The sequence below is a fragment of the Macaca nemestrina genome, chromosome 12 (assembly GCF_043159975.1).
Source record: "Macaca nemestrina isolate mMacNem1 chromosome 12, mMacNem.hap1, whole genome shotgun sequence".
NCBI lineage: Eukaryota > Metazoa > Chordata > Mammalia > Primates > Cercopithecidae > Macaca > Macaca nemestrina.
Genome location: NC_092136.1, coordinates 131,490,068 through 131,517,778, shown reverse-complemented (window position 1 = coordinate 131,517,778; position 27,711 = coordinate 131,490,068). Strand labels below are relative to the sequence as shown.

Sequence of the window (27,711 nt, the reverse complement as noted above, 5' to 3'; positions counted from 1 at the left end):
TGATAAACTGCTGCACAGTAAGCTGCCGTTAACTCATTCAAAAAACAGTAAAAGTCAGGCGCAGCGCCTCATGCCAGTAATCCGAGCACTTTTGGAGGCCAAGGCAGGAGGATGACTTGACCCCAGGAGTCTGAGACCAGCCTGGGTAACAAAGCGAAACACTGTCTTTACAAAAAATTTTGCAAAATAAAGAAAAAAAAAAAGATTAGCCAGGCATAGTGGTGCACCTGTACTTCCAGCTATTCAGGAGGCTGATGAGGGAGGATCTCTTGAGCCTGGGGAGTTGAGGCTTCTGTGGGCTCTGACCATACCACTGTACTCCAGCCTAGGCAATAGAGTGAAACCCTGTCTCTAAATAAATAAATAAATAAATAAATAAATAAATAAATAATCTTCTACTTAAACTACCAACTACCATTCTACATTAGCCCATTGCAGGTCACATGAAAACCTCAAGATGTTACAAATCCTTGAGAAAAGTTAGTTTTATGTCGTGTGAAACTGACTTGACTGGAAATCAGGAGGACTCTATGTAGGGAGTAGCTGACAGAGCCAATGCCTGTGCCTCCTTCTTTTGGCCAGGGGTAACAGCCAGGAGAACAGGTCTCTATTCTAGCCACAAGGGCTAACACAGTGCCTGGCTAATACACGTACACTGAAAGAAAAAAGGCATACGTTTGGGAGTTCTACATGCCTTTTATGGATTTTTTTTAAACAAAAAGATTCTTAGAGTGAAAGGAGAACTCAGCTTATTCTCAAGCTTTCATAAATACCTGCACTCAAATAATCACTAAAACTATCGAGGCACATGCTTCCTAACCTAGTTGTGACTATCTCCAGCTAAATGATCATGCTCAGGGAATTAAACATCGCAGCTCAATGGCAGTACACTTGGGGCTTTTCACAGTGAGGCAGCGAAGAGTCATCAAAGACATCAGAGGCATTGCCGGAACACTTGGGAAGGGATGCTGTGTATGTGTAAGATGTATCACCACGATCGACTGAGCCCTGGACTTTTAACATTTTAAATAAACTCAGTTCTGCCTGAGTTTGCTTAAACTCTGCAGATAGCGTATAGGTGGGCTGTGGGTACAGACAGATGGGATACCAGAGACAGAGGAAGCTGTGCAAATGCCAAGTAGCCAGACCAGTGACCAACCTGGACACCTCCTGCTGGGTACTTTTGTTTACTAATCTCCTGCTCTTGGCAGCTCCTTTGGTGTGGTCACGTGGCTTCTCCACATGGAGCTGCTTAATTGCTGCCTGCGGAGAGTTTGACCCTTTTAATCCAGATGGCTCAAATCTCCCTGGCACTGACCAAGCTGCCCCTTTCTCGGATAAAGCCCAGTTGTCTCATTACCTCTGAATGGTCCCCCTTTAGACAAACTCTCCAATGACTTCCATCTTGGAAAAGCTAAGTTGAAATATCATGCAAAAGGCAAAGGAAACAGAGGGTGGGAAGAGAGGGAGCCGTGTTGCTATCACTCCCCTTTCCCTTTTCATTTCTGGAATATGAATGTGTTCATTTATAACTCAACATTCAAACTAATTGTTAGCTGAAGGCTTTCAAGTAAAAATGTAGGTCAAGCAATATTATGTGGGATAATGGCAATTGTTTCAGCTTCAGGGAACATGTAAGTAATTGAACCTCACTATTTCACTGACTTATTACAGACCAATATCCACCCTGGTTGCCACAGAGCACATGATCCCAGGCCACCCTCAAATTGACTCAGGTTTAAGATTCCCTTGCTGAGCTGGGCCTGGGATTACAGCAGGGACTTGGCAGGCTGGTGGAGGGAGTTACAAGGTTCTCCAGCTCTGCCTCCTTCCCACACATGCACAGGTGCTATCTAGAACATCCCCTCTTTCCCGATATGGAAACAATGTTTAGGTTAAAACGGAGAAGATGGTTAGAGTGAAGGTGGACCCCGAGCCAATGTCTGCCAGCGTGAAGCAGACAGCAAGGCTTCATGATGACGGAAGCCTGCAGTGCCAGCCAAAAAGTCCAAGAAAACTGCCTGGGACCCCCAGCCTGGAGGGTCAACTCATGACAATTAAGGACAATTAGTCATGTGGTCTGGCTGCTGCAGTGCCTGAGTCTCACACTGACCCTGGAAACAGGATCCATGCTTCTCCGCTGCAGTGCCTGAGTCTCACACTGACCCCAGACACAGGATCCATGCTTCTCCGCTGCAGCGCCTGAGTCTCACACTGACCCCGGACACAGGATCCATGCTTCTCCGCTGCAGCGCCTGAGTCTCACACTGACCCCGGACACAGGATCCATGCTTCTCCGCTGCAGTGCCTGAGTCTCACACTGACCCTGGACACAGGATCCATGCTTCTCCGCTGCAGTGCCTGAGTCTCACACTGACCCCGGACACAGGATCCATGCTTCTCCGCTGCAGTGCCTGAGTCTCACACTGACCCTGGACACAGGATCCATGCTTCTCCGCTGCAGTGCCTGAGTCTCACACTGACCCTGGACACAGGATCCATGCTTCTCCGCTGCAGTGCCTGAGTCTCACACTGACCCTGGACACAGGATCCATGCTTCTCCGCTGCAGTGCCTGAGTCTCACACTGACCCCGGACACAGGATCCATGCTTCTCCGCTGCAGTGCCTGAGTCTCACACTGACCCTGGACACAGGATCCCTGCTTCTCCGCTGCAGTGCCTGAGTCTCACACTGACCCTGGACACAGGATCCATGCTTCTCCGCTGCAGTGCCTGAGTCTCACACTGACCCTGGACACAGGATCCATGCTTCTCCGCTGTCCGCTGGGGTTGTGTCTCTTCCCATTCTTTTCTGCGCTCCTCCAGCTTACCATGGTCTTCCTCTGGTTCCTTTCTCCCACCTCTTCTTTCTTTCTCCACTTCCTCACGGGGCCTCTTTACTATGCTCCTCTTCCCTTTCTTTTGATTTCTCTTCTCATGTTTCTTTCCCAATCATTGAATTTTAATAGCTCTCTTTTCTACAATAATACACATCGTTTTCTGAGCTAACAGTACTATTATATTAATAAGCAGACACATTTATTTATTCCGAACTTACCCGTGTTCTACACCCTTGGGAATTTTCTATGTTCCAAGTTTATTCATCTGGAAATATGGGGCATGATTTCAGGAAGTGGCATTCTATCTTAAGCCATGCTCAGACTTCAGGTCTCAACTCGGGCTCCTTCAGCCATGCCTGTTGGAACTTCGGGTGAATCCTTCCACCCACTGGGAAGAAGGTGATGGGGATGTGGGTCAGATGGGGTGAGCTGACACAGTGAACCTGACGTCTCCTCGTGGTGAAAGGAGGACATTGCGAAAGCTCATCAGAGATGGGTTTCCTTGTTTGACTTCACTGTTGCCCTCCTCATTGGTTTCTCATGAAATATTATATGTGTGTGTGTGTGTGTGTGTGTATGTGTATATATATGTGTGTGTATGTATATATATGTGTGTGTGTGTGTGTATATATATATATATATATAGAGAGAGAGAGAGAGAAAGAGAGAGATTGAGAATTACAGGGCTACAATCATGGCTTACTGCAGCCTTGACCCCCCAGGCTCAAGTGATCTTCCTGACTCAGCCTTCTGAGTAGCTGGAACTACAGGCATGCTCCACCATGCTCAAATAATTTCTTTTTCTTTTCTTTTGGTAGAAATGAGGTCCCGCTATGTTGCCCAGGCTGGTCTCATGCAATCCTCCCTCTTTGTCCTCCTGAGTAGCTGGGACTAAAGACATGCACTACCACATCCACTTATTATTAATTATTTTTATTTTTGGTAGGGGGGTCTCCCACTATGTTGCCCAGGCTGGTCTCGGAATCCTGGGCTCAGGCAATCCTCCTGCCTTGGCCTCCCAAAGTGCTGGAATTGTAGATGTGAGTCACTGCACCTGGCTGAAATCAATTTTTAAAGAGCTAGAATATTTTTGTATCTTTTACTACTTTATAAGTTATCAATTTTAGGAAAAAATAGATGAACAGGAAGGATGCAAAGAGAGACGATGGGACGGGGAAAATGGAGGGATGGAGGGAGGAAGGGAAGGAAGGAAGGAGGGAAAGAAGGAAGGAAAGAAGGAAGGAAGGAGGAAGGAGGAAGGGAGGGAGGGAGGTAGAGAGGGAGGGAAGGAGGGAGGGAGGGAGGGAGGCAGGGAGGTTATTATCCTATAATCTCATCACTCAGAAATTTCTACTGTAAATATTTTGGTACATAGCCTTATGTGGCAGAGCCCGTTGCATGCACCATGACAGATCCACTTTGACATAAAGGATGCCCCAGCTCTTGAGGCACACAGATTCCCTTCTTAGGATTACTTCTTTCCAGTACAGCAAACACATCCTAGGCGGCAGGACTGTGCCTTGCATGACTGGGAACAGAACAACAACAACGAAAACACAGTCTCTGTCTCCATCAGATGTGCTCTCCAGGATGACCTTCCTAAACCACACGCACACACGCTGGTGTACACCATATGCATAACTTAACATGCAGTTCTGCTACTCACAGACTCTTTGAAGTTCAGAGGTGCTGTGACTCTAGGTCTGCTGATGAAGGCCACTTGAAGGGACAGCAAGGGAGAGGACAGGCATTTGCCCACCCTCTGTTATGTGTCAGGCTCCTTGCTCTGCATTTTCGTCTGCATCACGTCATTTAACCCTCCAGCCTGGGAAGACCTTTAGCGGTGAGGAAATGAGGTCTCAGAAAAATTAAGTGTCTTGACTAAATTCACAGCCACTCAGTGGTACAGTCAAGACATGGATCCAGGAGGCAAAATAGGCATACTACCTTCCGTTGTAGGGTTAAGTATCTACATGCAGAAGCTGCAGACATCTCAGGAAAGGAAAAAGCACATGCCACAGGCGTCTTCCCTCCTTGGTGTCACCTGCCCCAGCCATACGTAACTGAATTAGCAACAACGTAACAATATAACCTGAAGCTCACTTAATAGTTTTGCACTAAATAATACATTAAAATAAATAAATTATCCAGACAAACCGTAGGAATACAAAAAGGCACTTTCACATGATTGCAAATATCAACGTTCCTAAGCTGGAGACTATTTGTAGCGATGTGCTCCACAGCAGCAAAATGCCCGAGATTAGAAATGCCAGCGCAATAGCAAAGGGGAATTGGCTGAGCTAAGAATCACATTCCTTCTGTACATTTCACTCGGAGCCACCGCGGACCCCAAAGACAGTAGAAGGGCCTGATTCCAATCTGGCAGGGACGAGGTGCCAATTGGTATCAGTCTGTCAAATCTGTCTTGCATAAGCCTGGAGAGAGGCCGGTGAGGAGGAGGTGCTGCCTGCGCCTGTGTGCATGTAGGGGGTCACCTCCAGAAACATCTGCCGCTGCGGTTCCACAACACGCATGGTGGGGATGAAATGAAGGCCGGCCCTGGCATCAGTTGCTTTTCTATGGGGCCAGTTTGCAATGTAGATGCCATAGGCTCCCTGAGGCCCCGGGGAACCTGTGGCCTTTCCAGTCCAATTTGGCTCTGTTGTGCTCAGTTCGGAAAAGTTGCACTTGGTTTCATGCCTCAATAAGAGGCACTTGATGTGTGCGAGCACCTGTAACCATTGGGGCAGGCTGCTGTGCCAGGAACAGGGAAGACAGGCTCCACACAGCATGCGGACTGGGAGCAAGGGGGCTGTGTAAGGTCAGTGTGGGCTCATGGGGCACTCCCAGAAATGCATGGCATCTGCTCCCCTCAGGAAACATCCTTCTGAAAAGTTGTGCAAATGGGCGATCTGTCCTACAAAGTGGGGCAGCGGGAAATTCCACTAGGAAGACCAGTGAGACAACTACTCCAGTGTGCAGATAGCAAAACTCTTCCATACTGTGGGAATAACCAGTCGACAACACCTGAATTCTTTCAGGTCAGAAACATACCTTGCCACCTGCTTATAAGAAGGGATATTTTCCTGTCTCTTCTCACCACTCTGAGAATAAGTGAGATCCACCTCGCTCTTGTTTGTGGTACAGTTCTACGGCAGGGCACGTTGTGTGCCCCATGGCAGATCCACTTCGACATAATGGATGCCCCAGCTCTTCAGGCACATTGACTCTCTTCTTAGGAATACTTCTTTCCAATGCAAGAAACACATCCTAGGAGCCAGCAGTTGTGCCTTGCATTGGAAATAGAACAAAAAAGCATGTAGCCCCTGTCCCCTCCAGGTTCATTCTCTAGTATGGGAGAGAGATGCATTAAAAGTATATGTATATATTCTATTAAAATCTCAGAAGAGAGAAGTAGTCAGAGTTAGGGTACTTTTGTAGCTAAAATAATGCTTTCTGAAAGGGATGCCATCTAAACAAATTCCTGAGGAATGAAAAAGAGTGGTCAAGGAGAAAAAGAATGGGAAGGCTATTACAGGCAAAATACAGAACATAAGCCAAGACTTAGAGGCGTGAAGCAGGCAATGACTGAAGGGATCCATTGCAATTCTACCTTGCAGGAGTGTGACCTGTAGGAATGGTGGGAAATGGGGCTGAGAAGTAGGGAGGAGAGATCAGGTTACAGAAAGTTTTTTTGTGCTATGACAAGGAGCTTAGATGTGAAACAGTCAAGGACTATAATAGTTTATATTTTACAAAAACCTGTCTGTCCTCTGTGTAGAAGATTTGAAGATGCAAGGTTGGAGTTAAGTGAGACAGGACAGGAGGCAGGGAAATTAGATAGCGAATTATGGCAATAGTTAAGGCAAGAGATAGTGAGGTGTATACCTACGTACTGTATACGCCTAGTGATAGAGAGACAGACTGAGAAGAGGACAATATCAAATTGGAAGGGCTTGGTGAGAAATAAGAAGGTCTTAGGTTTCTGGCCTGCATTATATGGAACACGTTACATCATAGATATTCACGTACATTCAAACACACACACACACACACACACACACACACACACACACACACACACAGATCAGAGCAGAGTTCATTGGTCTATCCAAACTCCCTTATTTAGCTTGATGACATTACAGAAGGGATATTCGTTAATTCAACAGATATTTACTGACCATGGCTTCTGTGGCTTGTGTTTGTGTAAATTCCACCCAGTGGGGAAGATAGTGTGCCTGGTTACTGTATTGAGGAGTCGAAGGTCACTGGTACCAGGAGGTCAAGTTACAAGGTCAACACAGATGAGGTAGAGTGATGTTACAGGTGGATGCCACCCAGAAATGGCTGCTGCTCAGCCATCTCTCTTCATACTGAGTTTTCTTTTGTCTAAGTGAGCAGCCTCTCTGCGGTGGAACACAACTGGCACGATCAATATTAAAATAAAGGGTGGGGAGGGCAGGAGAGGAAGAAACCAGCCACTCGAGTCCATCGAGGTAGGAAAGATTGATCAATGGCCTCAGGAACAATCCATACTAATTATGGTGATAAAAAGCTGTCAGTCAATACCCTGGATATTAAATTCAGTGGATTGGAGACAACAGGTCTGCTTTCATTTCCCTGACCATTTTATTTATTGAAACACTCAGATACAAATGAGCATTCGGTGCTAAGATTACGTTATTGTTTCACCTGCTTTGAACTGCAAATGCTTTGATAAGTGAATTGAAAAAGCTGTCAAATTTCCCTCTGTAGTTTCTAGGCAGAAGTCTTCCTTCACCATCTGATGAAATTCCATTTTGTAAAGTCTGACAGTGATACTCGTCATTAAATCACAGCTGAGAGCCCACCTCACATATCGAAACACAGCTCAATGTCTGTATGTGTATGCGCGGGGGTGGGGAGCTGGTAGTGAACACTGGAAGGAAAGGAGGGATTCCTTAGCTAGGAGAGAATAAAGCCTGTTTGAAGACAGCAACAGCTGTCAATACCTTGCTGTAGAAAGTTGTGCTTCTTTGAATATGGCCATTCAAGTAAGTTTGTGCCCACATGCCCAGGGCCAAAGGAAATAAAGAAATGGATTCAAAATAAGTTAATGGAGATGGGCTGCTTCACCCCACCCCAGTTCTATATCTGGTAATTCAACTGTCACAGAAGCATGTGCTAGTGGTCGAAACTCAAAGGGGGCTTGCACAATGCAAACTCAATCTGCTGGATACTATTTGGGCCTGTGTCCTCCCAGTATGATGATCTGCCTGCCCACGGCCAGATCATAGTGGTGCTGGCTAACCATCTTCCAAATCAATCCCCAGTCTGGGAGAACAACACCCAGTGCATACTTTATCAATGATGCTGATCAATACCACAGTGCATGGTTTATCAACGATGCCGATCAATATCACAGAAAGATACTAAACAAACTGTTTTGGTCCCAAGATCGTTCCCAAGAGTGACTGCCATGGGATACACGTGTGTGGTTATCAACCAGACAGCTTTCACTTGGAAAACTTCTTTCAATATGTTAAAAACGTGCAAATACAGGCAGAGAAATGTAAAAAGATCTCCCACAGTTTAATAAGTTATTGTTTTTGTTTTAATTTGGAATTATTGTTTCTGTGAGAATGCCTATTTTGTTCACGATTTTAGTCCAGTGTCTCAAAGGAAATGTTCAAGGGACGATGAGTAGAAAGAGATCTCAATGGAGCAACGTCGGGGAAGGAAATGAAAGAGGAGAAAAGGATGGGGTGGAGCACAGGGTGTTAAGGTTTTAAGGAGACGCACCAAGACGAGGAGGCATGGCGCCCCTACTGTTTCAGCATGGGAATGCAGTGAGGCGTTCAAAGCACCAGTTGTTACAATGCTTTTTATGTGAGAGCACCTGACCGTCTCCCCAAGCATACATTGTATATTATATGGGTACTCAGCCTTGGTATCCGGAAAGTAGCAGGGTCCCAAGAAGACCTGTTTCTTAAGCTAAGACTTGCTTTTCTTACTGCAGGATTGAGTAGATTTCAGAGAACAGAACCGCTCGGAAGGAGTCCGTAGACCAGGGTTTAAGAACAGTACCCTCTGATAACCTACCCGGGGCAAGTCAGTTCACCTCTTTGTCCCTCAGTCCTTTAGATTTTAGAAACTAGACTACTTCACTATTTTCCAGTTTTTTATGTTGTGAATCTGTAGTGGGTCATGAAATCAATGGAATGATTTTTATCCATGAGTTTTTAAAATGAAATAAATAAGATAGAATAAAAAATATCAGCATATATTGGACATCAGAAGAATAAGTTGTGTGTCATGAGATAAAAAATATTTGAACACCACTGGATTAGAAGACCTCCAAGACTCCTTCCAAATGGAACAATGTATGAGTCTCTGACGCTAATTCTCAGCAGGCTGCCACCAGTCAGCCTGGAGCCAGCTACCTACCGCTCCAGTCAGAGTTTCCACGCTCCCTTTCCTGGTCAGCAGAGTTCTTTCTCCTTTATCTCTCATTTACAATTTGATGTTACAATGTTGCTACAATTTCAGTTTCGATAACACTGAGTTAATTAAGACATGATCTCTAAGAGGCAGGTGGTTACAAGGAGATAAGCAGCGGCTTCTGCAGGCAGTAAACAGCTGGTGCTCCTGACCAGCTTCTGGGGATTTGCTCCGTTTATAAAGAAGACAAAACTATCGCTCCCGATTAAACAGGAACATAATGTTTGCACAAATATTTGGCAGATTACTCGGATATTGCTCTGGTTGTGATCAAAACAGTCCAGGCCGCAGGGCTGCCATATACAGGTTGTGCAGGTTGTTCACTGCACAAGGGTGCCTGGCCAAGGAAGCATGTGAGGCTGAAGTCCAGGTACTATTTGCTTGTTAAGCTATGAACCCCAGGTTGGGGCTACATCCCCTGATGGAATTTACATAGAGATGCTACAAGTTCACCACACCTTGTACTTGTGGGGCTATATTTGCCCACAGGGTGCAAGTTTCCCACTTCTTAAAAGGCACCCTATGGGCTGGTAGCCAGACTTGCCTGCAGTTGAAATAGAAGACTGAAAAGGCAAAGCTAAAACAATAGCATTAGGTCGGGACAGGGACACCATCTGCAGGCAACTGAGGTGCATGGTCTGGAGCATTAGTCTCAACATTCAAGCACGTGGGTAGGTGACAGCTGCCACCCATAAAGTGACAGTCCAGCTGATCATGCACAGAGGTGGCATTCTTTACAGGAAAAACACAGACCCTGGAAGTTTCAGAATAGGTGAATTAATGGAGATGGCTGCAATGCCAAAGGCTCTTCACACACAAGATTCTCTATCGGATTCTTTAAAATACCGGATTACCTTTTTTGCATTTAAGATATTATTAGATTTATCATGAATCACCCTTTTGGGGGGAAGATACTAATTACATCAAGCACAGCACGTTCTTTCATGCACAAAGTTCCACTGTTTTGGCTCTTATTTGTATGAAGCAGGCATTATCACTTTTAATTTTTGGTAAACTAATGATATAACTACTGATATTTTAAGTTACTAAATTTAAATCAGTCAACACCTCATAATTAAAGAATATCCTAGCTGTTTTAACTTTCCACATCATAACACATTTATTTCTAACAGGATCAATGGATATTCATAACAATACCTATTATAGCAAAATACTTGCCACGAATCTTTATTTGCCTTAATTGGGCAAAAGCAGAACTGGTAACATATTTTAGTTTATCCCCCAGGGTAAAGTTTGCCTCAATTGCAAAACAGGCATCGCGGATGAGTCCACTTTTGTGTGATGAGCAGCCTACCATGCCCAATTGGAGGAACTCAACCAATGCCAGAACCCTTTTCCCTCTGTCTCCTTTATGGAAGAGGGTCCTCATCACAATGACCTGCATGAAGCTATCGGATCGAAGCATTTGAGGAGAAGCCCTTTCATCAGGTGTTCACACTTTCTTCTCACGACTGTTCACAAAGTCTCTACTACCTTCCAGGCTCCATGTTCAAGGCATTCTCAAATAGAAAGCTTTTTCCCAGGCAAGCCTGACCTAGGAGGTCGTATCAGTGTTATTTACTCATTATGCTATCTCAATTGTTATGCCAGCACAATAGCAGTTACAACTGAGGTATCATACAAGAAACCCATAGACTTCTTTTTACTTGAAATACTAGAAGAGATGGAAGTCGTCTCTCCGAGGCCTGACACAGGATGGGCAAGTGATATTCCCTGATGAGATTTAGAACTGTGAGCCCTCAGCACCCAGGAGCATCCTGGCCTCCAGTGCAACACAGACCGAGTGTCCCCAGCATCCTGGCCAACGTGGCACCAACAGCCAAGTGAGGCTAACTCAGGATCAGTGACCTGCTGTGGTTCCAGTGCCACTCAACCTGGTCAATGACATTTCCAAATGTGTATTCCCAGCAGGAAGGACCATCAGCAATAACACAACCACCACACACGCAACACTTACACACTCTCTCTAGAGAGCTGAGCTGTTTCTGAACCCGCAGAAGGAAGGGGTACACGTGTCTTAAGCAGCCTCTCTATAACCTAAATTCTCAGGAATTCCATTTATGGGAACATTGGCCTTACAGATCTACCTAGAGATTAAGTCCAGAAGCTTCATGCCACCTGAAACAAATTTACTCAGCTGGATTAGTGACCCTTGGTCATAGTCATATCATGGGAAGCTGCCATTTATTTAGTGCCTACTATGTGCCAGACACTTAGTGTCTGGCAGCACCAGAGAACATCCTCTGAACTCTGTAGACTGTACACTCCCAGGGCCGGCATAGCCTCCTTCTGATGCCTTCTCCTCTCACACTCTCCACAGGTACCCTTGGTCACCCTGTGCCTCTCATGGTGAGCTGGGCTTTCCAAAAACTGCATGATGATTTATGGCTTGGTAAATGTCAACTCCCCTCCCTGCAGGCCCTAGAACAAGGCAGGCAGGAAGATGAAGAGTGAGGAGACACTGCGGGAAGAAATCAGTGCTTCTGCTGGCCGAGCAGAGCCTGATTGCTCCTTGATGGGTCAGTAATTAATTGCTCCAGAGTGGTGGGTCTGTGACTGCAGAATTGTGCCTTGTGAATAGGCCCTAGAGGGCGGGGGGAGTTCCATTGCTTGTAAGGTCATTAAGAGAATATTATAAGTAATACTCCATGACTCCCTCATTAAATACTAAGTGAGTCATTCAATCTTGGGGTTCTATTTCTATTCCCCATTCTAAATGCAACTTTAATGATTTAAAATCCCTTCAACCCAATTACAGCCCTGTATTCTGATTAGGAACTCTTGCCCATTGTGAGCGGGAACCATTATCCTGCAGCCTATAGCAAAATTAGTACCTAGAGATGTTGCACTAGGAAATAAATCTTTCCCTGACATTTCAAGACCAATTCCCGGCCAATTACAACACACTCTGTTACTCTAGTAATGTGAAACTGAGTTGCTTCTTGCAATCAAAGGTCGCTGGTCAGAAAGATAGAGAAAAAAATCATTCAAGGAGGGGAAAAAAAAGTATGGAGAGAGAAAGTCAATGGAATGGTGTTGAAGGAAAAGAAGAGTGGCCTAGGAGACAGAATCTGTCCCTGAGGCTTGACTGCACTCTGTCAGAGAGGACTTGTTGCAGATCATGGGGCCTGGGGGCAGTGGGGTTGGGGTAGAAATGGCATCCTGCTTCCTCCCACAGTGGGATGCTGCAGCAGTTAGGGCAGTAGTCAGTACGGGAACTAATAAACTCCAAAGTGTCCACAGCTAACACATGAGAAGTCTTTCTGGCCCAGGTAGTCTAGTGTGGGTGTTCCTGGTCATTAGGCAGGGCTAGGGCCGGAGCAAAATCTGCTCTGTGCGCTCTTGAAGCAGCCCAGGTTAATGGAGTTTCCTCCCTTTCTAATACGTGTCTTCCAGGATCACCCTGCATGCTATACACAGCTGCTGGGAAGTCTGGAGGTAGCACATAGAACCATGTGGGTGACAACCACACCTAGACACAAGGATGGCTGGGGGATGGAGTCCTGAGCTTTTTGGACATGCATGCCCACTACTGAGGAGGGAACTCAGCCTGAAATGGACAGCAGCTGCCTCTGTCCCAATGTCTTCTTCAGTTCTGGTTTTCTTTGTTCTCCACTCAATCAGAATGAATTCCTCTCAGTTCAGGGCTTTCAAGTCTGTTTCTTTCTACGCCTTATGTGGTTAAGATACCACTTAGAGCCTTGTGCTTCCTGAACATCCTGGCCACAAATGATGCAGAAGAGGTAGCCACCAGTCCCTGCAGAGCCTTGGTGGAGACAGCGGATGAAAGGATTCCTGTGGAAGGGCTCCTGTGACTCTCTTGGTGCTCGAGATATTAACACTCTGGCTGACCATTCTGAGAAGAGCCCTGGGCTGGTTTTTCTTCCCACTCCCAAATTAGGCAAAGACTCAGTAAGGCAGGGAGAAGCAAAAGTGTGAGCAGCAGACGAAGAGCTCGAGGATCATCAGATCTACAGGCAGCTGCCTTCGATGTGCCCACTGCAGCCACAAAGTAGGTGCCCAGAATTAGCCCTCTCAGACAAAAAGAGGCGAGCGCCAAGCGGGCCGGCAACTCCAGTGTTGAGTTCTGTCTTCTTCTTTGACACTCCTCTGGCTCACATGAGGCATGTCTCCATCTCTGTTCGTCCTCTCCCTGCTATGATGGAGCTGTCACTACAGAGACTCCCTAGTTGCTAAAAGCTGAGAGTTGTCTCCTTGCTGAGACCGATTGTAACAAATGCCACGAATAAGCATCACAACTTCTCCTGACCCAGCAGTGTGCTGGAGCAGAACGTGCAGGCAGTGCGCGCGCGCACACACACACACACACACACGCACACACACACACGGATGCACACATGGACGCACATAGTCTTCTTAAGCATATGGGGGCCGTCTCATCATTCTAACCTCCCTGACATTTTTGTTCTCTCGCTGTGGTTGTTTCCATGGGAACCACAAAAATAATAATCATCACCATAATGAAAGAGGAGGAAAAGCCTGCTGCTCCTCTGCTTAAGGGGCTTCTATTTACCAACACCTGGGGACCAGTGTCCTCAATGCACTACTAAATCTAAACGAATCTGTCAGTTCTTCCTTTCAGTCAGCTCATCCTTCAAATCCATGCCACTCTCATTCATTTTTGGTCTTCCTAAAGAGAAGGACTAAAATCTTTAAGGGTTGAGAGTCTGGCAGGGAAAAATGAGAGAGAGAGACACCCGAGTAGCCACAGAGAAGAAGTGCTGCACCCACAGAGGACAGCAAGTGCTCCCTGAGGGGTAGCTGAAGGTCTGTCATAGGAACACATGGTTTCTGAGCCCACAAAAACAAGGTACCCTAGGAAGAGCACAAGATGTGGAACCAGAAATCCAGCTTGCCAACTTATCTTTCCATCTTTCTATCCATCCAGTCAGCTGGCCAGTCAGCAAATCAATACATTGTTAAATAATCAAGTTTAGCCTAAAGCTGCCTCCTTATATATTTTAAGTTCAGCCTAAAGATTTCTCTGTGCATTGTGATCTATAACCTAGATAAAACTGTAAAGAGACTATAGCCTACTCTTGTGCCAATCACTGGGTTTTTGGCCAATCGAAGGTGGCCAACTGTTTAAACCATGTTTAAATAAGGCAAACACTGAACTGTAACCAATCCGGCTGTTTCTGTATCTCACTTCCATTTTCTGTTCATCACATTCCTTTTTCTGCTCATAAGCCTTCACCACGTGGCTGTGCTGGAGTCTTGGAGCCTACTCTGGCTCAGGAAACTACCCGATTTAATTGGCTCTTTGCTCAATTAAACTCTGAAATTTATTCAGCTAAAGTTTTTCTTTTAACAACATAAATACATATATTTTCAGAATCTACAACATTTTAGAGAATCTACCCTAACCCAAGAGTAGTACTAGTTACTGTCACATGCAATTGTGAAATAGTCACTGTCACAGCCCTCAGGAAGCATGCTACCCTGCTGGTGACATAGACAAGTAAACAGTGCCCAACACAATGCCTTCTACAAAGAAAGGCATCCAACACATAGTTGCTGACTGAAAGAAATTGCTGTGATAGAGAATTTCAGGGTACACGGTAATATCAAAAAAGACAGACTTAGAAGTGTGTATGTGTGTGTGTTAAAGAAAGGTATTCTGGGTAGTTGACGTCTAAAGTGCAGCATGAAGACTGGCAGGAGATACCAGGCAAAGTGTGTTTTGGAGGAAGGCAGGAAGAGAAGAGTGCTCAGTCCAATATCTGTTGCATGGAACAATGAATGATAGACAGATGGAAAAATAAGCTGGTAAGCTGAGTCTCTGGTTCCAAATCTTGTGCTCTTTCTAGTGTTTCATGCCCTTGTGGGCTCAGAAAGCATGCATGTCCAATACAGACCAGGCAGAGGAAACAGCATGTGCAAAGGTCTAGAGGCAAAAAGACAGAATATGGAGAGAAACAGGAATGAGTCTGTATTGCCAGAGTTGAAGGGTTATGAGGAGTATGTGGAGAGGTACAGAGTGAATAGGTGAAGATTCGAGGGTAGAAATGAAACATGTAAGACATCAGATGATGGAAGGCTTAGCGCACCCTAAGCCAAGCTACAAAGGTGAGATTTTATCCCAAATATAATGAGAATGCCAATGGAAACTTCTAAAGAGTGTAAGGATAGAATCATATTTCCATTTCAAAGGCTCTTCCTAGCTGCAGCATGGAGAATGAATTGGATCGGGACCAGCCTGAGGTGGCAAGGCCAGTTAGGGGTTGCCATAATAATCCCAATGAGAGATCAGGCAGCTTGATTTATCCAAGGAGTGATGGGGATGGAAAGAAATGTTTAGTTTTCAGAGAGATCTGGGAAGTCAAAATGGAGGACTTGGGGTGATACCAAGGTCTCTGGTTTCATTCTCTTGGCAAGGGACCACTATTATATGGAAACTGAGCTTGAGGAAAAGATCACACTATCAGTTTAGGCCCACTGAATTTGAGCTGTCTGTAGATCTTTACATGGAAACACCAAGAAGACAATGAGGGTTGGGAGACACTAAGCTGGAGATATTGATTAGGGAGCCATCAGCATATAGCTGGCACTGGAACCTTGGAGCGTGATGGACTCAACAAGCAACTCCTGGGGGACAACAATACTGCTGTCACTGTCAGAGGAAGCAGAATCCCAAAGAACACCATGAAAGACAGGCAGATAAGCCCAGGGAATCCGGGAACTAAGGTTTGCAGAAGCAGGAGATAGGTTCTGAGTGACTTGAGGAGGTCAGGTGGGTCAAGTGCAAAGTTCTGCCTTGGAAAGAACAAGAGAGGAGCCAGTGGTCATCTTGGTGAGATCCCCATATTCACTGGAGTGGCAGGGCAAAGGCCAGGCACACTGAAGAAGGACTAAATGCAGACTGAAAAAGTAGAGACAACAAGTATAAATAATGCCTAGGAATTCTTTATGGCTATCACAGAGAAGAGACAGAAAGACGTTGGACAAGAAATCAATGATTTTAAATATGAAATAGATTTGATCATGTTCAATTGCTGAGGGGAAATAGAAAGTGAGAGACTAAAGGCATGGGAAAGAGAAGAAAAATTATTAAATGGCGTTACTGAGAAGACAGGAGTGAACAAGGTCGATACCATTGCTAGAAGATCTAGCTTTGGGTGGAATAGCTTTTCTTTAAGAGGATTAAAGGTGGAAGGGAAGTGGGACTCACAGCTTTGGTGGCAAAATGTTGTGAGAGCTCTTGTATGATGGCATATTTATGTTTTCTTCATTAATTTATTCATTCATCTGTTTTTTCAACAAATATCTATTGGGCATCTACTAAAATGTGTAGTTGCTGGAGATACAATACATGTCGTCTGACCTCAGGAATCTTACTGATAATGGTAAAGTTAAACAGGTAATAAAAACACATGGGGCTGGGCATGGTGGCTCATGGCTGTAATCCCAGAACTTTGGGAGGCTGAGGCAGGAGGATTGCTTGAGCCCAGGAGTACAAGATCAGCCTGGGTAATGTAAGCAGAGCACCAAGTCTACAAGCAAATTTAAAAAATAGTCAGGTGTGTGGTGTAGGCCTGTTGTCCCAGCTACTCAGGAGGCTGAGGTGGGAGGATTACTTGAGGCAGGGAGGTTGAGGCTGCAGTGAGCCATGATCACAGCACTGCACTCCAGCCTGGGTGACAGAGTGAGCCTTTGTCTCAATAAAATAAATATGTGGTATGTGTTAAAATTGAGAAATATAGTCAACTATGAAAAGATAATTGATTTTTTATTTTATTAATTTATTATTTTTTGAGACAGAGTCCCACTGTCGCCCGGCTGGAATGTGGTGGCACGATCTCGGCTCACTGCAACCTCCACCTCCCTGGTTCAAATGATTCTCCCGCCTCAGCCTCCGAAGTAGTTGGGATTACAGTCATGTGCCACTATGCCCGGCTATTTTTTTTTTTTTTTTTTTGTATTTTTAGTAGGGACAGGGTTTTCCATGTTAACCAGGCTGGTTTTGAACTCCCAGGCTCAAGCAATCCTCCTACTTCAACCATCCAAAGTGCTAGGATTATAAGCCAGGGTTTCTCACCATGTCCAGGAGAGAAAATAATTTTTAAGCTGAAACCCAGACAGAGTTTGCCAAAGGAAAAAAGCCAATAATCCTCTTCAGTAAGAAAGACACAGTAAAGGCTTGTGTGGAACGGAGAAAATGGGAAATAGCCACTATAGAGAATGGGAGAAAGAGAAAAACAAGGGCAGAGGGTTGTCTTTTTTTTGGTAGGTGTGGGTGAGGTGAGAGATCATGAATTTGTGAAGGTACCACTGTATAGAAATATATGATTTCCCCAGCAGCAGTCAGTGTAAACTCTTAGGATGTGAATTTCTTCTGGAGTGGAGTTTTTCCAGGAGAATGTGATAGGAGGACAATGGGGTAAAGAGGTTGAAGAGTCTGACAGTGATAGATGAAGCCATGCATTGCCATATCTAGGCTGGATGGGGAAGGAAGTAAAGAAAGTGTGTACCTAAGGGATTGAGGAAAAGTAGAGTGTTCAAGGAGCTTTAGGTTCCAATGAGGTCAAAGAAGAGAAATAACTCAAGCTGGACAGGATTTAGTGACTGATTTTCACTAAATTTTCTGATTTAGAGACTGAGGAGCTAGAGACAGTGGGCATGATCACAAAGTTCAGAGGGTAACCCTAGGATGACACCCTAAAACGGAGGGGAGATGAAGTTACTGGGCATGAGAAGGTAACACTGAGAGGGCGGGGCACTGGAGGACTCATACCCTGGGTACAGGAGGTCTGAGCAGAAAGGGAGACTATAAAACCTAAGAGAAACTTCCTCTGTGTCCTAGCTTTTTCACGGGCCCAACACGCTCTCTGCTATAGGGAAGGTGTGAAGGGCCAAGGAGACAAGACATGAAAAGGTGAGTTGCAAATGCTTAATTGTCAGGCAGATTTCGATTATTTTCCTACATATAGCCCATGGTTTAAGGGCTCACCTTCTGCTGGAGTCAGAATACCTGGTTTATAGATTCATTCCATCACTTTTTAACTGTCTTTCCTTAGGCAAGTTACTCAATCGCTCCATAGGTCATTTTCTTGTCTGTGAATGGGGATAATAACACCTACCCTCCAAGGATATTGTGAGGATGACATGAGACAATATATACAAAGCATCTGGAAGAGTGACTAGCATCCACTAAGGGCTCCATGAAGTGTAAATACAAGAAGTATTTAAAATGATCACAGAAAATACTTATTATAAAAAACCCTTGAATTTTAATTTTTTGCATCAAAATAAACTCATACTAACTGGTTATAAAACATCTGAATAGGCTCTAGTTTGAGGCACTAAGAACAACAAGACATTTTCAAAAGAACCTTTTTCAGAGCAACACAAATTCTGGTAAAATAGAAGCAAGAACAAACGTGAAATTTATGGTGAAGCTTGAGTGGAAAATAGTGAAATCACTGATGCTTTACAAAAAGTTTATGGGAACAATGCCCTAAAGAAATCAGTAGTTTACAAATGAATAACTGAATTTAAGAAGGGAGGAGACAATGTTGAAGACGAAGCCCAGGGCAGGAGATTCACATCAATTTGTAATGAAAAAATTCATCTTTTTTGCATCTTAACTGAAGAGACTGATGATTAACAGCAGAAACAATAGCAAACACCATAGTCATCTCAATTGGTTTAGCTTACCAAATTCTGACTTAAAACATTAATATTGAGCAAGCTTTCCACTCAATGGGTGCCGAACCTCTGGCACCCAGATCAGCTACAGACAAAAGCAGAGCTCTCAATGGAAATTTTGAACAAGTGGGAGCAACATCCTGAAGCATTTCTTTGAAGAACTGAAACAAGGCTTTCCCAGTATGATTCCAAAAACAAGGCACAATGAAAGCAATGGCTACCAAGACAAAGTGGAGGTGCTCCAGTGAAAGCCGAAGTCAAGAGCAAGGCTCATGGTAACAGTTTCTTGGGATCCTCAAAACATTTTGCTTGTTGCATTTCTGGAGGACAAAACAATGATATCATCTGCTTATTATGAGAGTGTTTTGAGAAAGCCAAAGCTTTAGCGGAAAAACACCTGGGAAAGCTTCACCAGAAAGCCTTTCTCTACCGCTACAACACTCCTGCTCATTCCTCTCATCAAACAAGGGAAATTTTGTAAGGGTTTCAATGGGAAATCATTCAGCATTCCTCTTACAGTCCTGATTTGCCTGTTTCTGGCTTCTTTTTGCTTCCGAATAGGAAAAAAAAAATCTTTAAAGGGGACCCATTTTTCTTCAGTTAAAAATGTTAAAAAGACTGCATTGACAGAGTTAAATTCCTGATAGAGGCAGGAGATAGCCAAATGCCTAGGCAAATAGGGAAGTGTCCCTGGAGAACCTCTGACCTACACAAAGGTTCTGTGTGTAGAGGAAATATAGAAATATAGTCCACTATGAAAAGATAATTTATTTTTTATTAATTTATTATTATTTTTTGAGACAGAGTCCCACTGTCACCCAGGCTGGAGTGCGGTGGCACGATCTCGGCTCACTGCAACCTCCACCTCCCTGGTTCAAATGATTCTCCCACCTCAGCCTCCCAAGTAGCTGGGATTACAGGCATGTATCACTATGCCCGGCTAATTTTTTTTTTTTTTTTGTATTTTTAGTAGGGACAGGGTTTTGCCATGTTAACCAGGCTGGTTTCAAACTCCTAGGCTCAAGCAATCCTCCTACTTCAACCACCCAAAGCACTAGGATTATAAGCCAGGGTTTCCCACCATGTCCAGGAAAGAAAATAATTTTTAAGCTGAAACCCAGAAAGAGTTTGCCAAAGGAAAAAACCTCTGCCCTGTAAAGGAAATAAATCAACACGGAGTGGCTCAGACCAAGGGCCCACATGCGCACTGGAGGAATGGGGCAGAGCCACCAGGAATGTGTGCCTTATGCTAGGGAAGAGCCTGGCGTCTTCCACTCGTGTGTGGTGGCCTCGTATTCAATGTGTGAGGGGGAAACCTGCATGCAGGACCCCTCTTTTTGTTGGCAGCTTTCTTTTCAGTTAATACATTCTGCCCTCCTCACTTTTCAGTGTGTCCATGTACCTAATTTTTCCTGGTTGTGAAACAAGAACCTGGATTCAGCTGAACTAAGGAGCACAAAATCCTGCACCATTTTGGTGGCCAGTATGGGGACACGGGGAAGGGTTAGTAAAATGTGAACCCAAAAGTATCTTCCCTTTCATTTCTGAGCTTTCTCATCCTCAGACTTTTTCTGAGAGCAGGGGAAACTGCCCCACTTCCCCCAGCCCACTTGCTCTCAGGGGTCAGGAATGCTGGCCTCAATTCAACCCAGTATTTTCTATGGTATTTTCCTTCCTTTTATTGGTACTGTCATGGCATTTATCTTTTCTTTTACAATATTAGGGGTGTTCCACCACCACCCCAATGGCCACAGGTGTGTATGTGGGATGTATGGGTGAGTGGTGGCTCCCTGCCCCTCTTCCCTCCTGGCTGGGGTGCATGGCTGTGTCCACTGCATGTCTGTGTGGCATCCAATGGCCACGCAAGATGGGAATGAGCCACAGCCGCTGCCTGGGGCTCAAAGGGGCCTCAGGGACCCGGGCCCTATGCAGCTGGCTGGCCAGCATTTCCCACTATGCATCCACGTCCACAAAGTCTTCTCCTCCCCTGGCCAATTAATCCAGCTCAATCTGACAGCAATCAAAAGTTTCTCTCCCTGTTGGAGAAACCCACTTGCAAAGGAACAAGAGGTACTTCCTCCAGGAACCTTCCTGGTCCAGCACTTAAGTTTTTTTTTTTTTTCCCTTTGCTCCACCTGTCGTGAGTTAACTTTTATGTGAGAGGTTTTTCTCTCTCAAAAGGCATCTTATTAGACCAGGACCCCAATTCACAGGACACCCTTTTCCCCTTCCTTATTTGAGAAGGACCCTATTCCACAGCTATACCTTAGCACTGGGCTTATGATAAGGAGGTAGCAGCCAGTCTGGCGAGGATCACTGGGGGACTGATGAGTCCAGGCACCTCCTTGAGGCAGTTCCTTTGTCCCAAACTCAATTCCAAGCCTTAGGTTCAACTCCTAGGAAAGAAAACTGGATCTGCAGGATCCAGAGGAAGATGACAACAGAAGTTAAAAAGGAACAATGTAGGTGAGCATGACTAATTCTTATTGATTAAGCCAAGCATCCTGTTTCATGGATAAAGGTCATGCTAGTATCCATGGCATAACTGAGGTCTAGGAAACTCAAAGGCTACTGACAGCAGAGGGAAGGCAGTGTGTGGGTAAAAGCAGATAATCCTACCCCCTAAACAGATAATCCTTCCCCTTAGCATGGGTGAAAGCCGCACTGACAACCATTGGTGGCACCCTATCAAGGTCACTGGGACTTGGCGATATAAGGACAGAGAAGGAGAAAGGACACTTTTTTTCTTCTCTCCCTAATATATCCTGGGTATTCACTAGGAAGAGAAAGAATCCAGGGATGCAGGGCTCCCCTCTTTCTAGATGAGCAGCCATTCATCTTCAGTCTGCTTTCCTTGTGAATGCATCCTGAACCCCTGAGGCTCCTTTGGAAGAAAGCCTTCTTTTTTACTCCTCTGTCCTCTCTTTACAGATAGGTAATTGTGTCCCTGTACTACAGGACACTGCCCTCAGATGCATCCTCCAGACTGAGAGAAGTTAATTTCCAAAACCAGACACTGGTTGGCTTAGAATTGCGCTCAGGGGAAGAGAACTCAGAAGCTTGACATGCTGGCAAAAGGGTAAAATATTTTTTACTTGTTGGACTTTTGGCCTCTCTCTCCCTGTGCAAACCAGTAAAAGGAATAAGGATCACTGTTTACATTTTCTGTAAAGTTTTGATTAATGAAAAGGAATATATGAGACTGGGCTTAAGCTGTAGCTAATCTGGTGTGCTTTTAGTGTCTTGAGGCTTGTTGGTTTCACCTATGAGGTCATATTTGGTAAACTTCAAAAGCCAGAAATATTGGACACTTGGTGTGGCTAATATCGGGTAATGAGGGACTTAAAAGGACTTTCTTAAACAGCACTCAGATTAATTAAAAGGGGATATCCAAGTTAGAAGGATATTTAAAAGGTCTTTGTGTTTTTCTCTTCTTGGATCTTGTTTTGCTGGAAAAGAGTTTTTTTTTCCTCAATTGACTGAATTACCTTTCTCCACCTTGTCTTGCCATTATTAATGCATGTATGAGAGGCCCTAAGATAACTTCTGATGCCCTCAGACTCCTTGGGAAAAAAACAGAAAAGGCACCGTGGATTCCATTTTGAAACACACCTCTGCTTTCCTCTTGGAACCCCTGGAAAATAGAGGCAGATAAATCCCTCTTTAAAAAAAAAAAAAAAAAATCCCTTTTGTCTTCCAGCTGTGCCTGTTTATCAGGCCTACAAACAGCATGCTTTCCTAACCCTACTCTTAAAGGGGACCACCCAGAGACCAATAATCCAATTAGGAGATTGGCAAATGAAATATAACAACTGAATCTTCTTCTGTCTGTGTAATTATATACATAACTACATATATATATATATGTATAATACACATATATGTGTTGTGTGTGATATCTATAAAAAAGAGCTCTAATTAATTGGTCTAAAGAAAAATAAGTGCTTAACTCAAATATTTTTGAAGGAAAAATAAAAGCTTTAATGCCTTTTAGTTCATGTGACTTTAACCTTTGAGAAATAAAAACAGTCTTAAAGATTACTGGTAAAATGCAAATGTTGTTAAAATGTAAATAGGTGGTCTAAATTATATGGGTCAGATACTAGGTTTGCTAAATGTTTTAAGGTTATAAACTGCTTCTTTAGCTGTTGAGAACTGTTCCACTTGCCTGCTTCACAATTGTTAAGGCCTGGGAACATATGAAATTAACCACACCCTTCACTATGCAGGAAGGAGTAGAACTTTATTGGCACCTACTGCATAATTAAAACAATCTACCAGATTTTATGTTAAAGTTAAAAATTGCTAAGAAGTACCATTATAACATGTAATTGAGACCACTGAAAAACGATTTAAATGCAAGGTGCATAAGAACAGTAAAATGTGTCTTCAGTAAAAGATTATAAGGCATGAAAATGCACATTTTTGCCTTGGGATAAAACATTGTTTTAAATTAGATAAGATAAAGACAAAGGTTTAAACAAGGTATAGAAGGTTTCTAAAAATTAATCTTGCAAACGAAATTCTGTGTGTGAACATTGACTAAACTCTGTAAATTGAGCACTGAAAGAAAAGCACAAAGGTTTTCTTAAGGCATTCTTAAGGCACTAATCCACTCATTAGCAAAATCTGTAAAGGGTTATAAAAGAGTTACAAGAATCTCAGCTCATGGCCAAGCTAGTTAAGATTGCATAGAATTTTCTATAAGGTTTCATGTAATAAATTGGGGTTGACATCAATAGTGAACTAATGCAAGGGTAAAATTTGACTTTCTCTCCCTGGTACAAGATTTTCATGTAATAGTAAAAGATAATGAAATATTTTTGTTTGTCTCATGGATAGACTACCAAGGAAAAGAAAGAAAGACAGGAGACATTTTTTGGAAAGCTAAGTCTTCCCTCTTAATGAGTAAAGGTTTTTGCCTTTCTAAAAAAAATTTTGAGTCATCATTTTGGCAAAATAAATAACTTATGGTAATCTGAAATTCTATTTCATAACATCAAGTGTTTTAATCCTCTACCGTATTTAACAGGCTTCCCAAAATCAAATGTCAGCTTCAAGATTGTGTTTCCTGAACCCTATCTTTTGGATGCTACGGAGGGCCCCTGAGGCATCCAGATGAGAGATGAACAGGATTATCTGACATGTTTAGGTACATGGAATTACCAAAATGATGTTTAATCTTCAGGCTATATTTTAGTGAATATTAGTATATGTTGCAAAATTGTATGGGATTTCTAAAATCCTAATGTCTGAGTATATGCTATCAATCATAATTAATGGTGTTAAGTATTATAAACCACAAAGATAACCAAATTTCTTTGTCAATTGTCAATCATGTTTTTGATTGTAGCTACCCTGGACATATTCTTGTTCATAGAGAATTGTTGTCTTGTTTTGATCCCCTTCAAAAGATGGTTTATAATCAGTTACAGGAATTTGACAGGTGTTCTCAAATGCAGTTTTCTGATAATTTTGAAAATTGTGACATTAGAATAAGGGAAAAATGTGCAGGAAGAGCTAAAATTTTCACGAATATCAAGCAGAACAAGAGTTAACTGAATGGATGGAACTAATAGAAAAACGGAAGTAATCTTTTTTTTAACTGTTGCTTAAAACATTGCTAACGTTTTGGTTTTTTTTTTTCTTTTTTTTTTTTTCTGAGTCAAGGACACTTTTATTTTGAACTATTTAAAGCCTTTAATAATTGAGTTAGGTAGACTCCTGTGAAAAAACTTGGAGCACACTTGTTTCTCTCTGCCTGGATCCCCTAGAGTTTGAAAACTATCTGTGACTATTCATATATGGCAATATGGTTATTTGCATCAGTGCAATAAGAATCCATTTTCTTTTGCAAGAGGATGCAATTGGAGAAACTGGTTGTTTTGCTAAGGGTTTGACTGTAAGGGTATGCTTACATTTAAGGAATCAAGCTCAACTTGCAGAGCCGATAAAAGCCCCTTGGGGAAATTGGCCTCATACCTTGTCTACACAGTCCCCTTGCAGGGTTCCTCACCTGTGGTGAGTAAAGAATGTCACTTTCTCACAGGCTCAAGAACTCCATATTCTTGTGACTTCAAGAAGAGAGGAATTCACCCAACTCATAGTTATTTGAGGGTAGAAACCCATGGCTAGGCTCAGCTTTAAAAAGTCCTACCTGAGATTCCTTGTGGAACAAAGTTCCATCAAAGCCAATTTTAAAAGCCTATGTAAAAATAATTATTCTTGCTGCACTTGATGCAAATAATCAGGCCAAGTATAAGACTAAAGTTTATTTTGCAAACAACTCAGTCCTATCATTATTTGTTTTTAACAAAAATAAGGACTGGAGAGAGAAATGATGTTTCAAAACTAATCATACATTTGTCATTAAATTCTAGACTCATTCACTGTTTTCAAGTTTTTCATCTACACTTTAATCCTGCTCATTCTTGTGAAGTAAACAGTGATCTCTGGTTGCAGCTCAGAGGAAACAAAAAGGGATGGGCAATATAAAAATCTGAATCAATATTCCAGTTCTGGGCAATTATCCTGCAAATCCTTCCAGGTGATGGGAGTAACAGAGTGCCCATAACCTGGAGATTTCTTTTTTGGGAAAATCAAGACTAAGGGAGCTAACCACAAACTAAGACCCAGGCACCCAAATCTTAGCAGAAATAACTATCGCCATCAGTTATCCGAGCTGCCGGCAGCCTCAGAATTTTTGAGCTGTCCTTACCCTCACTTTTGTTTCATTTTGGTACATGTCTTCTAATAACCCAGTTTGTCCTTTCTTGGCTTCAGGCTATCAAACTCCAAATGGTCATGCAACCAGAGTCTTGAACAATGGCCTCCTTTTACCAGGGACCCTTAGATAGGCCTCTGACTGCCATTTTCCCCAAATAGTACCCCATGTCAGCAGGATCAGTTAAGATCAGTCTTCACCCTTCTCCTTATTCTAACAGCAGTTATATGTACTTCTTTACATGGGGGAATGATAGAGGGAGGAGACAGCCAAATGCCTAGGCAAACAGGGTGGAGTCTCCAGAGAACCTCTGACCTGCACAAGTCATTGTGCAGAGGGGGCTTGCCTAATCATGCCCATGATGGAAAATTCTGTCCCTTAACACATGCCCAGTAAGGGAAATAAATCAATGTGAAGTATGCATTGATTTTTTAGAAGACTAAGGACCTGCATGCATCCTGGGGGAATGGGGTGGAGCCACCAGGAATTCATGACTTATGCTGGGAGGAGCCTTTTCAACTCATGAATGGTGGCCTGGTATTCAATTGGTGATGGGGAAACCTGCATGCAGGACCTCTCTTTTTGTTGAGAGCTTTCCTTTCGCTTAATAAATTCCACCCCTCCTCACCTTTCAATGTGTCCGTGTGCCTAGTTTTTCCTTAGTACTAGGCACACTAAGGGGGGAAAATTCTGCGTCATTCCCAGGACCATCAGTTCTTTAGGGATGGATTAAATGGCTTGGATCATCACCTACAAAAGTGTTTTAACCTTGATGAAGCTTTTTTTAAGAAATGAAGGGGTTTTTTTGTTTGTTTTTATCTTTCAATTCCCTTTTTCCATGAATTTTTGAAGTCCTCTCATAATATAGTTTTGCTTTTCATATTCTCTGTGCCAGCAAGTGCATTATTTTATTCACTATATATATGTGTGTGTGTATATATATACACATATGTACATATGTGCATATATATGTGTGTGTATATGTGTATACACACACACACACACACACACACACACACAGTCTTGCGATATTGCCCAGGCTGGATTTGAACTCCTAGGCTCAAGTGATCCTCCTTCCCCATCCCTCCAAGAAGCTGGTTCACACACTACTTTGAAAGCTATTACTTCATACATGTGTTAGTAGATTTAAAGAGCCACTCTGGCTTTTGAAGATGTATTGTCCATCCTCTTGGGATGGGAAAGAATGTCTTACTATGAGATGCCAATGTACACCACTATTGGAACCAATAATCAGGTACTGTTTAGTTATTAGGGAATTAAAGGAAAGTGAAGTAGTCTTGGGTTATTGTTTATGTAGTGTAATATGTATACGTAGGTATGCATGTGTTTGATTTCCACATGACAAATTCCTAATGATCCATTCTCATTTCCAAGTCTCACCATTTCCTGCACCAATCTAATTCCTATGCAGCTCCAAGGCCCAGATAACGTCTTACCTTCTGGGATATTCTCAGTGACCGTGAACTCTTCCTCATTTGAGGGACTGCAGCATTTACAGCGGGTGCCAAATCCTTTAGCATCTATGTGCTTATTCTTTTATATACTTATCTTACTTCCTTTACATGAAACTTCCCCCTTCAACTATGTTATGTAGTCCTCAAAACTGGGTAGAGGATGGGACCTTGCCCTAAACTTTTATATTTTTACCATATCTAGCACTGGACTGGGTACATATCAGAAACACAGGTGCTGCTGCTTAATCAATTACCTTCATTCCCACTTGCCATCAGCTACCCAACTATTAGATCTCCATGCAACCTCTCAGAAAAGCATCATATGAAACAAGCACATTTCACAGTTTTTTAAGATTAAAATCCAAACTAACAACTATTAGCAAGAGAAGACATTCCCTGGAGATGCATTTAACAAGCTCTCAGGTTAAGTAAGAACCTGCAGGGACTGTCCAGCACTCATGCAGAATAGGTCATTGAAGCTTAAAGGGCTTCCCAGAGCCCAA

General features: G+C 43.4%; 1 protein-coding gene across 13 annotated transcripts in view; it reads right to left on the bottom strand.

The window, feature by feature from the left end:
• LOC105476177 (neurotrimin) overlaps window positions 1–27,711 on the bottom strand; it is a 1,408,523-nt gene that overhangs the window by 234,917 nt on the left and 1,145,895 nt on the right. The gene's annotated exons all lie outside the window — the stretch shown is intronic.